This window comes from Bos taurus, chromosome 8 (genome assembly GCF_002263795.3).
Source record: "Bos taurus isolate L1 Dominette 01449 registration number 42190680 breed Hereford chromosome 8, ARS-UCD2.0, whole genome shotgun sequence".
NCBI lineage: Eukaryota > Metazoa > Chordata > Mammalia > Artiodactyla > Bovidae > Bos > Bos taurus.
Genome location: NC_037335.1, coordinates 41,956,406 through 41,972,863, shown reverse-complemented (window position 1 = coordinate 41,972,863; position 16,458 = coordinate 41,956,406). Strand labels below are relative to the sequence as shown.

The 16,458-nt window shown below is 40.0% G+C and overlaps 1 long non-coding RNA gene across 11 annotated transcripts in view; it reads right to left on the bottom strand.

The window, feature by feature from the left end:
* The window catches only part of LOC132345950 (uncharacterized), a 287,030-nt gene that overhangs the window by 91,396 nt on the left and 179,176 nt on the right, over positions 1-16,458 (bottom strand). For 9 of the 11 annotated variants that reach the window (XR_009495560.1, XR_009495559.1, XR_009495557.1 and 6 more), the window contains one exon: positions 8,146-10,679. The exons of the other annotated variants lie outside the window; for them this stretch is intronic. This is a non-coding gene — a long non-coding RNA (uncharacterized lncRNA). The remainder of the gene's footprint in view (positions 1-8,145; positions 10,680-16,458) is intronic. 11 annotated transcript variants of the gene reach the window in all.

The following is a 16,458-nucleotide window of genomic DNA, read 5'->3' as shown; positions in this document are numbered from 1 at the left end:
CTGATCAAACTGTAAGTGCCTTCACACCTGGGCTCTTATTATTGGAACTGCTGGGACCCAATGGCAGAAGAGCGGACCTTCCTCTGAGCGGGACCACTGTAACCCCTCTGAATGGACAGTGTGGACATTTACTCTCCCCTCAGCTCAGACCCCTCCACTGTTCTAACCTCACGTGGTAAAGAGAAGGCAGGAGTTTGGTCTTGAGGCTTTCTTAATTCACACCTGGAAAGTGTGTTCTCTTTCTGATGAAAGATCCAATGGGTTTGCAGGGTGTCTCAACCTCAGCACAGTGACATTTTGAGCCCTGTGCTTCTGTGTTATGGGGACTGTCCTGTGTGTCTGAAGATGTTTAGGAGCATCCCTGGTCTCTACCCACTAGATGCCAGTAGCATCCCCCCAACCTTCCCAGTAGTGCCCACCCAATATTTCTACAGACATTGTCAAATATCCCCTGGAGGGCAAAAATCTCCCCTGGTTGAGAGCCACCAATCTAGGCAGTAAGTTCTTAGACTATGGGCTACTTAATAAAGAAGGCCAACTTTAGTTTTTTGTTCAGTTTTTAAAATCTCCAGTACCTGGCAGATGCCTGATACTGTGATAAACACTAGAGCATTGCTTGGATGCATGAATAAAAAGCCAACATTATTTTTTAGCTTTGTAAATATCTCCCCCAGTGCCTAGAAACTCAATCAACAAGTATTTTCTGGCTCATTAATATTCTTAAAGGTTTAAAAAAATAGGAATTTCTATGAATGACTATTTTTGAGGAAGACAAATGATGGCAAAAATACATCTCTCTTCATAACTTAATGTATATGAAGCAATTTCCTGGCTTGTTACAATTTTTAGTAAATCAAGTAAGTCTGAAAATATAGTCTCACCAGTTCTAAATTAAGTATCGTAATTTAGGGGTCGCATAGAGTCAGACATGACTGAAGCGACTAACAGCAGCAGCAGCAGATATGCAGATGACACCACCCTTACGGCAGAAAGTGAAGAAGAACTAAAGAGCTTCTTGATAAAAGTGAAAGAGGAGAGTGAAAAAGTTGGCTTAAAGCTCAACATTCAGAAAACTAAGATCATGGCATCTGGTCTATTTGCCTCGTGGCAAATAGATGGGGAAACAGTGGCAGATTTTATTTTGGGGGGGTCCAAAATCACTGCAGATGGTGACTACAGCCATGAAATTAAAAGACGCTTGTTCCTTGGAAGAAAAGTTATGACTAAACTAGACAGCATATTAAAAAGCAGAGACATTACTTTGCCAACAAAGGTCCGTCTAGTCAAGGCTATGGTTTTTCCAGTAGTCATGTATGGATGTGAGAGTTGGACTGTGAAGAAGGCTGAGTGCCAAAGAATTGATGCTTTTGAACTGTGGTGTTGGAGAAGACTCTTGAGAGTCCCTTGGACTGACTGCCAGGAGATCCAACCAGTCCATCCTAAAGGAAATCAGTCCTGAATATTCATTGGAAGGATTGATGTTGAAGCTGAAACTCCAATATTTTGGCCACCTGATGCAAAGAACTGACTCATTTGAAAAGACCTTGATGCTGGGAAAGATTGAAGGCGGGAGGAGAAGGGGATGATGGAGGATGAGATGATTGGATGTCATCACTGACTCAGTGGACACGAGTTTGAGTAAACTCCAGGAGTTGGGAGGCCTGGCGTGCTGCCAGTCCATGGGGTTGCAAAGAGTCAGACACAACTGAGTGACTAAACTGATCACCCTGGTACCAAAACCAGACAAAGACAACACAAAGAAATAAAACTACAGGCCAAAATCACTGATGAACATAGTTGCAAAAATCCTCGAAAAATTTTAGCAGACAGAATTCAGCAACACATCAAAAAGCTCATACACCAGGATTAAGTTCAATTTATTCCAGGAATATGAGGATTCTTCAATATATGCAAATCAATCAATGTGATACACCGTATTAGCAAATTAAAATATAAAAACCATATGATAATCTCAATAGATGCAGAAAAAGCTTTTGACAAAATTCAGCACCCATTTATGATTAAAACTCTACAAAAAATGGGCATAGAAGGAACCTACCTCAACATAGTAAAGCCCATATACAATAAGCCTACAGCAAACATTATTCTCAATGGTGAAAAACTGAAAACATTCCCCCTAAGATCAGGAACAAGACAAGAGTGTCCACTCTCACCACTATTATTCAACATAGTACTGGAAGTCCTAGCTACAGCAATCAGAGAAGAAAATGAATTAAAAGGAATCCAGATCGGAAAAGAAGAAGTAAAGCTCCTACTGTTTGCAGATGACATGATACTCTACATAGAAAACCCTAAAGATAGTATCATAAAATTACTAGAGCTAATGAGTGAGTTTAGCAAAGTTGCAGGATACAAAATCAATACACAGGAATCACTTGCATTTCTATATACTAACAATGAAAAATCAGAAAGAGAAATTAAGGAATCAATCCCATTCACCACTGCAACAAAAAAAATTAAATAATGAGGAATAAACTTACCTAAGGAGACAAAAGAACTGTACACAGAAAATTATAAGACGCTGATGAAAGAAATCAAAGATGACATAAACAGATGGAGAGAGATTCCATGTTCCTGGGTAGGAAGAATCAATATTGTGAAAATGACTATACTACCAAACACAATCTACAGATTCAATGTGATCCCTATCAAATTACCATTGGCATTTTTCACAGAACTAAAACAAAAAATTTCACAATTCGTATGGAAACACAAAGACCCCAAATAGCCAAAGCAGTCTTGAGAAAGAAGAATGGAGCTGGAGGAATCAACTTTCCTGACTTCAGGTTATACTACAAAGTCTCAATCATGCAGACAGTATGGTACTGGCACAAAAACAGAAATATAGACCAATGGAACAAGATAGAAAGCCCAGAAATAAGCCCATGCACCTATGGGTACCTTATTTTTTGCAAAGGAGGCAAGAATATACAATAGGGCAAAGACAGCCTCTTCAATAAATGGTGCTGGGAAAACTGGACAGCCACATGTAAAAGAATGAAATTAGAACACTTCCTAACACCATACACAAAGATAAACTCAAAATGGATTAAAGACCTAAATGTAAGACCAGAAACTATAAAACTCTTAGAGGAAAACATAGGCAGAATATTCGATGACATAAGTCAAAGCAAGATCCTTTATAACCCACCTCCTAGAGTAACAAAAATAAAAACAAAAGTAAACAAGTGGGAAATGATTAAACTTAAAAGCTTTTGCATAGCAAAGGAAACTGTAAGTAAGGTGAAAAGACAACTCTCAGGACGGGAGAAAATACTAGCAAATGAAACAACTGACAGAGGATTAATTTCCAATGTATACAAGCAGCTCATACAGCTTAAAACCAGAAAAACAAACAACCCAATTAAAAAGTGGGAAAAAGACTTAAACAGATACTTCTCCAAAGAAGACATACAGATGGCTAACAAACACATGAAAAGATGCTCAACATCACTCATTATTAGGGAAATGCAAATCAAAACTACAATGAGATATCACTTCACACTGGTCAGAATGGCCAACATCAAAAAGTCTACAAACCATAAATGCTGGAGAGGATGTGGAGAAAAGGGAACGCTCTTTTGGTGGGAATGTAAATTGATACAGCCACTATGGAAAACAGTATGGAGAGTTCTTAAAAAACTAGGACTAAAACCACCATATGACCCAGCAATCCCACTTCTAGGCATATACTCTGAGGAAACCAAAATTGAAAAAGACACATGTATCCCATTGTTCATTGTAGCGCTATTTACAATAGCTAGAACATGGAAGCAACCTAGATGTCCATCGAAAGATGAATGGATAAGAAGTTGTGGCATATATACACAATGAAATATTATTACTCAACCATAAAAAGGAACACATGTGAGTTCTGATGAGGTGGATGAACCTAGAACCTATTATACACAGTGAAGTCAGTCAGAAAGAGAAAGAGGAAGATAAATACCATATTCTAATGCATATATAAGAAATCTAGAAAAATGGTACTTAAGAACTTATTTACAGGATAGCAGTGGAGAAACAGACATAGAGAATAGGATTATGGACATGAGGAGAGGAGAGGAGAGGAGAGGGTGAGATGTATGGGAAAAGTAATGTGGAAACTCACATTAGCGTATGCAAAATAGATAGCCAATGAGAATGTACTGTATGGCTCAGAAAACTCAAACTGGGACTCTGTATCAATCTAGAGGGGTGGGATTGGGCAGGAGATGAGAAAGAGATTCAAAAGGGAGAGGATATATGTATACTTATGCTGATCATGTTGAGGTTTGACATAAAACAACGAATTCTGTAAAGCAATTATCATTCAATAAAAAAATAGATTAAAAAAAAACTTTTAAAAAATCCCTCAAATTTGCTTTTTGTCTAACATCATTCTTATAGCTAAAATAAATATAAAATAAACAGCAAGTAATAAGTCATCAACAAAAAAAACAAAATGAGAAATGCACATTAAAATGATGTATAATATAATGTACAACACATTTATTTAAGAATGTATTCCAATATCAAGCGGCACAGCTCAACAATGTAAAAACCGCAATTACTTTTGCACCACCCCACTATAAACCAAGAGTAGGAAGCTCTGCTGTAGGAAAGGAGCCTATAGAATTTACAGTAGTGGGTGCAAAGCAATTTAGGAGTAATTAAAGGTATTCTAAGGCTTCCCCATGTGGCACAGTGGTTAAGAATTTGCCTGCCAATGCAGGAGATGCAGGTTCAATCCCTGGGTCAGGAAGATCCCCTGGAGTGGAAAATGGCAACCCATTCCAGTATTCTTGCCTGGGAAATCCCATGGACAGAAGAGCCTGGTGGGCTACAGCCCATGGGGGTCACAAGAGTAGGACACAGCTGAGCATACATGCACACATTTGATCTATGCTTAAAACTGGTACACTCTCAATTCTACCACATTTTAGTGGCCAAAACAAGTCACAAGCCTAGATTCAAGGTGTGGAGAAATAGTCTCCACCTGCTAATGGAATGAATCACAAAGTCACATACAAGATACAGGAAAGGAAATCAGCTATTTTGGCATCAATCTTCCATACCTCCCTTTTTCAGGTTCTTAAAACATGAATTAATAAGCAGAGGTCACTTGATAAATACATAACTAAATCTAACTGGATAGTGTTCAGGGGTTATTTCAATCAAGCTCCAAAGAACTTGATCAGTTGCTCCAAACCCAGAATGTATCAGAACACCAGACTGCCCTTTACCCTCTCCTGCCCCACCCACAACCCTCAAACGTCTATCTGGAGATTACCTCTCAGACTGGACTTTTTCTGCGGATGCCTGCCATTAAGCCCTCCCATTCTGCACTGCTTTTCACTGGTTTCACTCTTCTGGTGACACCTGCTTCCACATAATGGATTTATTTTCTATAGTCTCTACCTTAATTACTATGTTAGGTGTTTAGTCAATAAAAATTTAATTCTGCTAAAGTTGACGCAGGGAAAGATAGAGGAAAACATTCTCTCTTCATCTCCCACCTCTTCCTCAGGGGTATCAATACAACAGCACTCTGAAATCTGGAAGAAGAATCATTTACTTTTTGCTTTCATTAGCTATTGCTATAATAATTGGGAATTTCTGGCCCTGTTGGTTCATAATTCAGTGGTAGAGCCCAGATGTCTGTGGACCACAGGTTTCCCGTAACAGCAGGAAATGATTCCTCAGCTCTTTCAGAATTGAAACCTAGATATTGTGCAGAAATTCAAGGAGCCCAAACCCTGTTAGAGTAAATTAGCATTTAGGTATCTGACACGCTTTGGAATGAGTCTTTCCATAGAAACTCGTTTTCTAGGCCGCGATTCCATTACACAGTGCCCTTCTTAGGAGAGCCCGAGGGAGAAATTTCTCTCTGATCTCAGGATGGGAAATAGTTGGGCTGCTTCTTAGTACTTGAGTGGTTTTGTGGTGGCTATTACTACAGATAATGTGGATTGTGAGGGCATCTCCTTAGTGTGGTGCCGAATCTGAGACCCATCTCTAATAAATCTATGGGACTTCAGGTGTGAATTTTGGATATTAACCCCACACCTGAATTTGCCTTATCGTGTCTATATACTCGCCATTCCACTTCCCTCATTGAATTATTTTTATAGGATTTTTGTCCTATTTGAGATACTTACATAAGCAGATTAAGTGCTCTTCAGAGCTTCAGAGAATAAATAAGCAAACAAATAAGTGCCAATTTCTCAAGAAATGTATATGATTTTAGACACTTTTAACAATTCAATTGTGTCTATTTTGCTAGAACTCTTCTTTTTCCATTTCAGACACTCTGGCTAAGTTAATCATACTTCTCCAAGGTTCATTATTATCTTTGGCTTCAAAAAGCTGCTCATCTTTTTTTTCTTTTTCTCCCTATATCCTACTGCTATTCCTTACCTGTCCCAAGGCAACCATTTCAATGTGCTCTATGCATGCCCTTTTGTTAGTATGTGTCCTTATAAAACACAGTTTTGTATATGTGGATCTTAACGGTGTATAAATATTGTTGTTGTCAAAGTCAATCTCTTTCTTTTTTCATCCAGCACTATGTTTTTAAGGTTCGTATATTTTACTCTGGGTACATTTAGTCTGTTACTTCTCTCTGGGGAATAGCATAAACCGAACACTCCCTGCCTGTTATTCTCCAAAACTGCTTCCAATCCCCTACTGCCGTAAAAACACTGTGAAGACAATCCTCATACATGGGGTGAACGCTTTTGAGAAACAAGTGTGCTCGTCATAATTCACCAGGACAGCACATGTACACTATAATTGTCCCAGACAAGCTAAAATGCCTTGCCACCTTACTCATACAGGACCTTCATAAACTCTGTAAGAAGCCGTCCTTGATATGCACCCAGGAGTGGATTTGCTGGGTCAGCAAGTATACCTCAACCTAATTTGCTATCACTATCAGAGTCCTCTGCAGAATTTCTACACCAGTCGATCGTCCCATTAGCAGTGCATAAGGGTTCCTATGGTCCCACATCCCTGCCAACACTTGGCATTATCCTAAATTTGCCAGTCTAGTACAAGAAAACTGATGTCTCCATTTATCTTGCATTTTTCTGTCAACGAACGAGTTTGGATGGGCTTCCTTGGTGGCTCAGCAGTAAAGAACCCACCTGCAATGCAGGAGATGCAAGAGATGTGGGTTCAATCCCTGGGTCAGAAAGATCCCCTGGAGGAGAAAATGGCAACCCACACCAGTATTCTTGCTGGGACAATCCCATGGCCAGAGGAACCCGGCAGACTACAATCCGTGGGGTCTCAGAGAGTCAGACAGGACTGAGCAACTAAACAATGAGTTTGAGCGTTTCTTAATATTCTTGGCTTTTTGTATTTTTTCCTTTCTGTGAATTTTGACTCTCATATATTTGCCCATTTTCCAATGCTGTATCTTTTTTGTTGATTTGAAACAGATAGAAATTTTTCTAAAGTGAGCACACATTTCTTTGTCTCTGTAGCACATAACCTAGCACTGCTATCCTTTTCTGGCAGAACTAGAGTCACACAATGACAAGGATAAGTAACAGTGCAGGGATCATAAGATGCTATAGAATCTAGTTCAGTTCAGTTCAGTTGCTCAGTCGTGTCCAACTCTTTGTGACATGAATCGCCGCATGCCAGGCCTCCCTGTCCATCACCAACTCCCGGAGTTCACTCAGACTCACGTCCATCGAGTCAGTGATGCCATCCAGCCATCTCATCCTCTGTCGTCCCCTTCTCCTCTTGCCCCCAATCCCTCCCAGCATCAGAGTCTTTTCCAATGAGTCAACTCTTCACGTGAGGTGGCCAAAGTACTGGAGTTTCAGCTTTAGCATCATTCCTTCCAAAGAAATCCCAGGGCTGATCTGTTACATGGGTACAAACCAATTGTTATGGACTGAATCAAGTCCTCCAAAATGCATATTTTGAGATGTATTTGGAGATGTAGCCTTTAAGAAGGTTCAGTTCAGTTCAGTCGTTCAGTCATGTCTGACTCTTTGTGACCCCATGGACTGCAGCACGCCAGGCTTCCCTGTCCATCACCAACTCCCCGAGTTCGCTCAAACTCATGTCCATTGAGTCGGTGATGCCATCCAACCTTCTCATCCTCTGTCCTCCCCCTTCTCCTCTCACCTTCAATCATTCCCAGAATCAGGGTCTTTTCCAATGAGTTAGTTCTTTGCATCAAGTGGCCAAAGTATTAGAGTTCCAGCTTTAGCATCAGTCCTTCCAATGAATATTCAATGATTTCCTTTAGTATGGACTGGTTGGATCGCCAAGGTAAATGAGGTCATAAATGTGGGGGTCCTACTCCAATGTGGCTTGTGACCCTATAAAACTAGAAAGATACACCAAGCAGGAAGGGCACACACAGAAAAAGGTCAGGTGATGATACAGCAAGAAGGTAGTCGTTTGTACACCAAGGCAAGAGGCTTCAGGAGAAATCAAACCTGACAACACCTTGATCTCAGATTTCTAGCTTTCAGAACTGCAAGAAAATAAATTTCTGTTAACTAAGCTAACCAGTCTGTGGTATTTTGTTATGGCAGCCCTCACAGACAAACATGCCAATCAACATGTAGGAAACATCTTTAGATTGAGCCATTTGCATCTAATTACTTTCTCTTATGATGCCCAGCTGTGTGATGTACCAGACAGTATAACCTGGCTGTCTTTCCAGAACATTATTTACTGAGTCAACTGATAAAGTAGTCATATTCCAGATGATTTCTTCAGACTCTAGAAAAAACATTTTTTTCTTACTGTAGGTATCAATGTCATCTGTCTTAGCAGCATCTTCCAAAGCAGCACAAACAATAGATTGTGGATCCTGCCAGCTGACTGTCCACTCTCTTTTATATAACTCACCTTGCTTACTCAAGGGTTTGAGGGAGGATTATCTCATCATTTAAGAGTACAAATAGAATTTCAGTAGAAGGGGTTTGCTTAAAAACCTATTAATTCTTTATCCTCCAAGGAAAATAACACTTCTGAAGACATAGTACCAGAAAAAGGATGGATTTCACATAACACCAATCAAATTGGCAATCGTATAGAGTATCATGTTGAGAAAAATGCAAAGGTAAGTATAAACTCGGTAGATAAAAATGCCATGATGGATAAGCAAGGTCTGCCACAGCCCTGGGTGTCAGGTAGGGTAGGCCGTATGTTTGTCATCTCTGTCTGTGTAGACCTTCACTTCATTTTTAATGTTTGTGTGCTTAATTGCTCAGTCATGTCCAACTCTTTGTGAGCCCATGAACTGTAGCCTGCCAGGCTCCTCCATCCATGGGGATTCTCCAGGCAAGAATATTGGAGTGGGTTGTCATTCCCTCCTCCAGGGGATCCTCCCAACCCAGGGATGGAACCCAGGTCTCCTGCATTGCAGGCAGATTCTTTACCATCTGAGTCACCAGGGAAGCCCTTTAAATGCTTGGCTATGAAAAAAAAAAAAAAGATTTCTGATGAAGACATCCTTCAAAATTTCATCTTGAATATTATGAATCTGAAAATTCAGGATATTATTTATAAGATGAAGAAAACCAGGGACTTCTCTGGATGGTCCAGTTGCTAAGAATCCACCTTGCAGTGCAGGGGATGTGGGTTCCATTCCTGGTTGGGAACTAAGCTCCTCCATGCTGCAGAGAAACTAAGCCTGTGTGTCACAAGTACTGAAGCCCACGCACTCCACAGCCCACATGCCATGACTAAGACCCAACACAGCCAACTACATAAACAAATGAATGTTTAAACGATGAAGAAAACTACTTTGGGATATCTCCTCTCAACTCATGTTCTTTTCTGGAAAATACTCAGTTAATAGCAGAGTCAATGACAATGGCAGCCTTGAGCACTTCATATCTATTACCTTAATTAAACTACACAGAATCCCCATTTTACAACCAAGGCCACTGAGGCCCAAAGAGGTGAAGCAACTTTTCAAAGTCTTGGAGCTATTAAGTGGGGATTCAAACCCAGAAGTCTGATCACTTTTAAATGCTAGGCCATTTCAATCCCTCACAAAAGATGGTGAACACCTTAATAGGAATTAATGCTATTTGTCACAATGAGCTGACAATAAACAAGGCTTCTTATCTCTAGGTGAACTCATGGTACTAATGTAAAAATTAAAAAGTATGGAACTAATTAGGAAGAAAATGCTGTTTATCCCTCCATGTGTGTCTGGAGTATTTGTGATATGCCATGCCCTGTGGTGAGCTTTATACAGATCATCCCATTGAATCCTCTAAACCATCCTATTTAGTGGTTATCCCCACTTTACAGACGAGGAAATGAAGGCAAAGACGTGAAATGACTTGCTTCCAAATCACACAACTGACAAATGATGAAGCTGGGATCCCAGTCTACGTTGTCTGACTTCAGGAGCTCAGCCTCAAAACCACTCTTTACCCATAATCCCAAATTTACAGTTTTCCTAGGTGGGCCTCCAGGTTAGATACAGGTCAAAATCTTAAGCTCATTTAAATTGCTTACCTCTTTGGGCACTTGGAAACACCAAAACTTACTGTGTGACACTTGGAGTACTTTATAAAAATTAATCAGTTATGTCATCTCTAGGAAACTGTTCAGGATATAGACTGTGTTCAGAAATCAGGTATTTCTCCCCCAAGAAAAGTCAATGAATTCTTTTTCAGCTACATAGTTTCCTTTAAAAAAAAAAAAAAAAAACCAACTTATTCTCCAGCATGATATCCTCTGATTCACCAAGGTGCTCAACATTTGTGTTATTCTTAAAAATCTTTTGCTTCCATAATTTACAGTGGCCCAAAGATACTAGAAGGATCTATACTTTACCCAACTGTGGAAAGTCTGTCGTGGGTCCTATAGGATGGTTTCAGGGACAATGCTATTATTTTGTTGCTTATGTGTATGTTATTGGCAATGTGTATAATCTCAAACATCGTGGTCAGATCCTCCAAATCTGTAGGGAGTTGACTACAAATCTGTAGGCAAGTTGCCATGATAAACTCCACTAGAAATTATTTATAAACTCTAATTTATCACCATGTTTCAGCCTTCTGCAGAGCTGACTTCTATCTTGCTGGACTGTTCCCTATCAGACTTCAAATGTCCAAGTCACCAGACCTTCTGGAGAACACCCCTGAATTTCTAATGAATGTCTTGTGACTCCACAGTTCATAGAACTTGGTCCAACTTTTCACTGAATGATGTCCTCCATCACCACCACCACTGGAGAGCTGACTTCTGGTCCTCTAGAGCAGCATACTCCCTTAAACTTCAGATGCTTACAAGAGTTTCTCTTTTCCCCACTGTGGTATTGCTGTATCATTCTCTCCCCCTCTCTTCACCACTGTATGTCTTTTTCACTGTTAGTACCATGTCTGGTGCTTATACCCTTCAATGCCACTCTGCTTTCTCTACCCTCCCACTCATAGAGTTTCACTGTATCTTTTGACTTCTATCTTCTCCCCACAAATTGCTTCTCTCAAAGCTCCCTGGCTTTGGGCCGAGCTGAGAATCCATGGGAGCTGCTCTCTTTCAGTTTGGCCCTACTGAGTGGCTGACCTCACACTCCCCACTTAGAGAAACTCCCTGGAATTACCTGGCAAAGCTGTTTATGTGTATGTGTGTGTTTTTCTGGGGTGACACACTGTGGCAGACCCTATGGACTTCATACCCCTACACAATCCACAATTCCCCATGCCCTTGACCTCCTTTGTCAAAAAGGCTAAGAAGCTCAATTTTTCAATTTCTCAACTTTCTCATTTGACCAATGATAAGGAAAACATGCCTTTCTGAACAAACAGCAAAGCCTCACTAGGAGAAAGTCACTTACTCTTATTCTTTCCCATTATTCCTGCCTGGAATGTGGATGTAAAGGTTAGATGTGCAGCAGCCACCTTGCAAATGTGAGGCTGCAAGCCAGAAGGCAAAGGCCTGCATGGAAGACAGAAGGGTAGAAAGTTGGACAGCACTTCAGTCCCTGATGGCATCCTTGAGCCATCATCCCAGCTCTGAATTGTCTCCTCCAGACTCATATTTGTTATGAATTATACACACACATACAATTTTTAAAAGGAGAGATGTAAGTATAAATGTGAATTCTGAAATTTTCTTCATGATAGATTATCTTGCATGTGCCTGAGAGGCAAGTATCTCATATTGGAGAACTCTGCTAAATAACCAAGGCACTACTCTATTAACAGAAATCAGTAAAACTTAAAACAGCAGTAATGAAAGAAAGAAAGAGTTAGTCTTATCTGACTCTTTGCAAACCCATGGACTGTAGCCCACCAGGCTCCTCTGTCTATGAAATTCTCCAGGCAAGAATACTGGAGTGGGTAATCATTTCCTTCTCCAGGGGAACTTCCCGACCCAGGGATCGAACCCAGGTCTCCTGCATTACAGACAGATTCTTTACCATATGAGCCACTAGGGAAGCCCATTATATTAACAGAAATCAGTAAAAGTTAAAACAGCAGTCATGAAGAAGGAGGAAAGATACCCAGAGAAGTGTATTACAAGACAGGGTGACACCGTGAGGTCATTTGTGTTTTGTATATAAATGACTAGAAGGAACTTACATAGAAGGTTAATTAATGGTAATTGCTTTAAACTATTGTATGTTCATAGTTTTTAGCAGTGACCATGTTCTAATTCTCAATAAAGGGAAAAAAGGAAAAAGAAATGTTATTTCAAATACCCTGACAGTTTAAGATAGACCTTCTCCACTTTACAAAATCACTTCAAGGTGCCCTTGTCGTGGAGCTGAGCATCTCTCCACCCTGCACAAACATGCTCCACCATGAACCCCTGCCTGTGATGACAGCCAGGCAGGTGTGGTGGTGAGGGCCCTAGGTGAGATGATAGCTCATTTCCAGTGGCCTCCAGCCTGCTCTGGGGGTAAGGAGGTGATCAGAGTGGGGAAATGAAGGCCCTGTGGGATGTCACCCTTGTTGACCAGACTACCCTCTCATGTATCAGTGCATTTACCCCTTACCTCACTCTGCTTATCACAAAATTGCCCTAATTCCCATCCCTGCCACAGAATAATGGGTTTTTATCTTTGGAACACCATCTAGTACACTTCTACCTCTTCAGAGCTGGAGAAGTGCAAGCTCTAAAAAGCTGAGGCTATGTCCAAGGTCAAACAAGAGATTTCAGCAGCAGAGTGGGCACCAGAAGTCACTCAGTCATTAGCAGTCACCATATAGAACCCTCTTTGCGGCCGGAGCGTTGCCATCTTTCTTACCTGTACAAAAGCCCTACAAGATAGGTGCTGTCATCTCCATTTTAAAGCTGAAGAAACCAAGGCTCAGACAGATCATGTGATTGTCCAGGATTAAAACACAAGCAGAACCAAGAGGTGAACCCAGCCCTGTCTGGCTTCCAAATATGGGCTGTTTCCACCACTTCGGCTGACTGCACATACTGCTTATCTGATTTGTTACAGATGTGCCCACAAAGCAGTTTACAACCATCCCTCTATAGGTGTCCTTAGCTATTGGAGCCTCAGGAAATCCATTTCAGTGCCACCTCCCCCTCCCCCTTGGAATAGGAAATGCTTCCTGAAAGCCTGTTCTCTCTGCAGCTGGTGATATTTGATTTGATTAACACCTTGGGACCTATCACCAGACTTAAAGATGATGCTTAATTAATTACTTATGTTAAAGAGCTGGCACTTTCTGCATTTGGTTCACACTTCCAGCCTCAATCATGTTTTCATTTCAGCAATAATATTTACATGATTAGCAAATAGTCAATTCATACTCTGGTGTGGACCTAAGCTGTGTGTGGGACTTCCCAAAGCAGATGTCCTTGACAGGTGTAAAGAAATCTGCCTTTTTTTTTTCTAACAGCAAGAACCATGAACAAGATCTTTTGCTTGTTTCCCAATGAAAAGTTGTGCCTGGATCAACAAATATTCATGGAGCACTGACCTAGTCTATGTGTCAGTCAACATTTGCAGGGCCCCATGGGGGCTAACAAGAAATGCACTAAGAAATCACATTAGATTTAATTCTGTTTTTGCTTTCCTTTTTTCTGTTCCAAGACCTAGATGCATAGATTAGGAAAAGACATGAAGTTTCAGAGGCATTCACTAAGTTCTCCCAGAATACTATCATTCAAAAGGAAGAAATACATGGCCTACATGATATTACGATTAAGTGAGTTTGTGATGTTAAATGACCCCAGGATGCAAACAGAGGTAAAACTGAAAAGGGGTGATATGCCACAAGATTATCCTATGAATAATTTTAATCAAGAACCTAGATAATGATACAGAAAAGTGACAAAGTTCTCAACAGACTGGACAATGGGTTGACTTCTAACACCATGAAATTTTGTAGAAACAAATGCCACGGAATCACCAGAATCAGCACTCTATAGGGAAAGCATGGCTTTGAGAGGCACCATCAACCACAAGCTTCACAGGAGACAACAGTGTAATGTGTGACTCACATGTCACTAATGCATCCGCTTGACTGTGCGTGTCAAGAACCAAGATGGAGGACAGTGAAAGCTCTGCTCTCATTTTTACTCCCCAGCTCACCCTTAGGTAGTGCATTCAGCTGTAAGTAGGTTGACCACATATGATAATATCCTAGTTGGGACAGTTTTCAGAATAAAAGGGTTTGCAGGTGATAAATGGGTCTGGAAAATGACTCCTGGGCAAACTGGGACTCACCTAGTTATAAGGGATATGGACAGGTTGGAGGGGATTCAGAGGAGAAACTGGAAGAGAGGAAGGTCTCAAGAGAAGAGATTATGGTATATCTTTGAAGAGAAATGTTTAGCCTGAGGAAGAGCCAAGTGAGGTTTATATGTAAGCTACTTTGAGATATTCAAAGGGGCAGCAAATGAAAGAGGTGTGGGACTCATGGATTATGGTCTTGAGGGATTCTACCATGAGGCATCAACTATAGAGAAAATGATTGCTTCTCAGGGGTATTTGAACCCAAGAGGAGGTAATGAACAACTGCCTTATTACAAAAACATTTTGGAAGCCTACCTGGGTCCATCCATCAGTTCCTGTTCACGTGCCTAGTTAGTTCTCCAGACAAATTCCAGTGAAATAGGAATCATTCCTTTTTAATGAAATCCAACTTCTTTTCTTTCTTTTAAAATATGGTTATTGTTTAAATATATGGTGGCTCTTCTCTCTTTTTTCAAAGACAGCTTCTTTTAAGGAAATTAGACATACAAGGTCTGTGATTCCCTGGACTCCTCTCTATAATTTTACATATGCTTTTTTCAGGATATTATTTACAGAATTTTCTTAAATATTCTTCTTTGTAAAGACCAACACAAACACTACATTACACTGAATCTAAGACATTACTGAGGGTTTAGAGGGAACATACCACAACATAATAAAAGCTATTTATGACAAACCCACAGCCAATGTAACACTCAACAGTAAAAAGCTGAAAGCCTTCCCATTAAAATCTGAAACAAGACAAGGATACTCATGCTCACCATTTCTATTAAACATGGTATTGGAAGTCCTAGCAATAGCAATAAAAAAAAAGTATCCAAATTGGAAGGAAAGAGGTAAAATTGTCATTATATGCAGATGACATGGTACTATATACAGAAAAACCTAAAGACTCCACACGAAAACTACTAGAACTGATAAATGAATTCAGCAAGTAGTAGGATACAAGATTAACATACAGAAATTGGTTGCATTTCTTTATACTAACAATGAAATATCAGAAAGGGAACGTGAAAATCACGATACCTTTTAAAATTGCATTTCAAAAAATAAAATTTTTAGGAAAACCTGAAAAGGAGGTGAAAGACTTATATGCTGAGAACTACAGAACATTAATAAAGGAACAAGAAGATGACGCAAAGAAATGGAAAGATATCCCATGCTCTTGGATTGGAAGATTTCACATTGTTAAAATGGCTATACTACCCAAGGCAATCTACAGATTTAATGTGATCCCTATCAAATTACCCATGACATTTTTCACAGAACTACAAGAAGTAATCCTGAAATGTATATGTAATCATAAAAGACCCCCAAATTGCCACTCCTGAGGGGAAAAAAAGAAACAGGAGGCCTAACTCTCTTAGACTTCAGATAATACTACAAAGCTGCAGCAATCAAAACAGCATGATATCGACATAAAAACAGACATATGAATCAACAGAACAGAGAGGCCAGAAATAAATCCACACACCTATGATCAATTAATCTTTAACAAAGGGGGTAAGAATATACCATGGAAAAAAGACAATCTCTTCAACAAGTGGTGTTGGGAGAGTTGGACAGCAACATGTAAATCAATGATGTTAGAACACACCTGCACATCATACACAAAAATAAACTCAAAATGGCTTTAAGACTTAAATATAAGACAAGACGCTGTAAAACTCCTAGAAGAGAATACAGGCAAGACATTCTGACAAAAATCATACCAATGTTTTCTTATGTCAGTCTCAAGGCAAAAA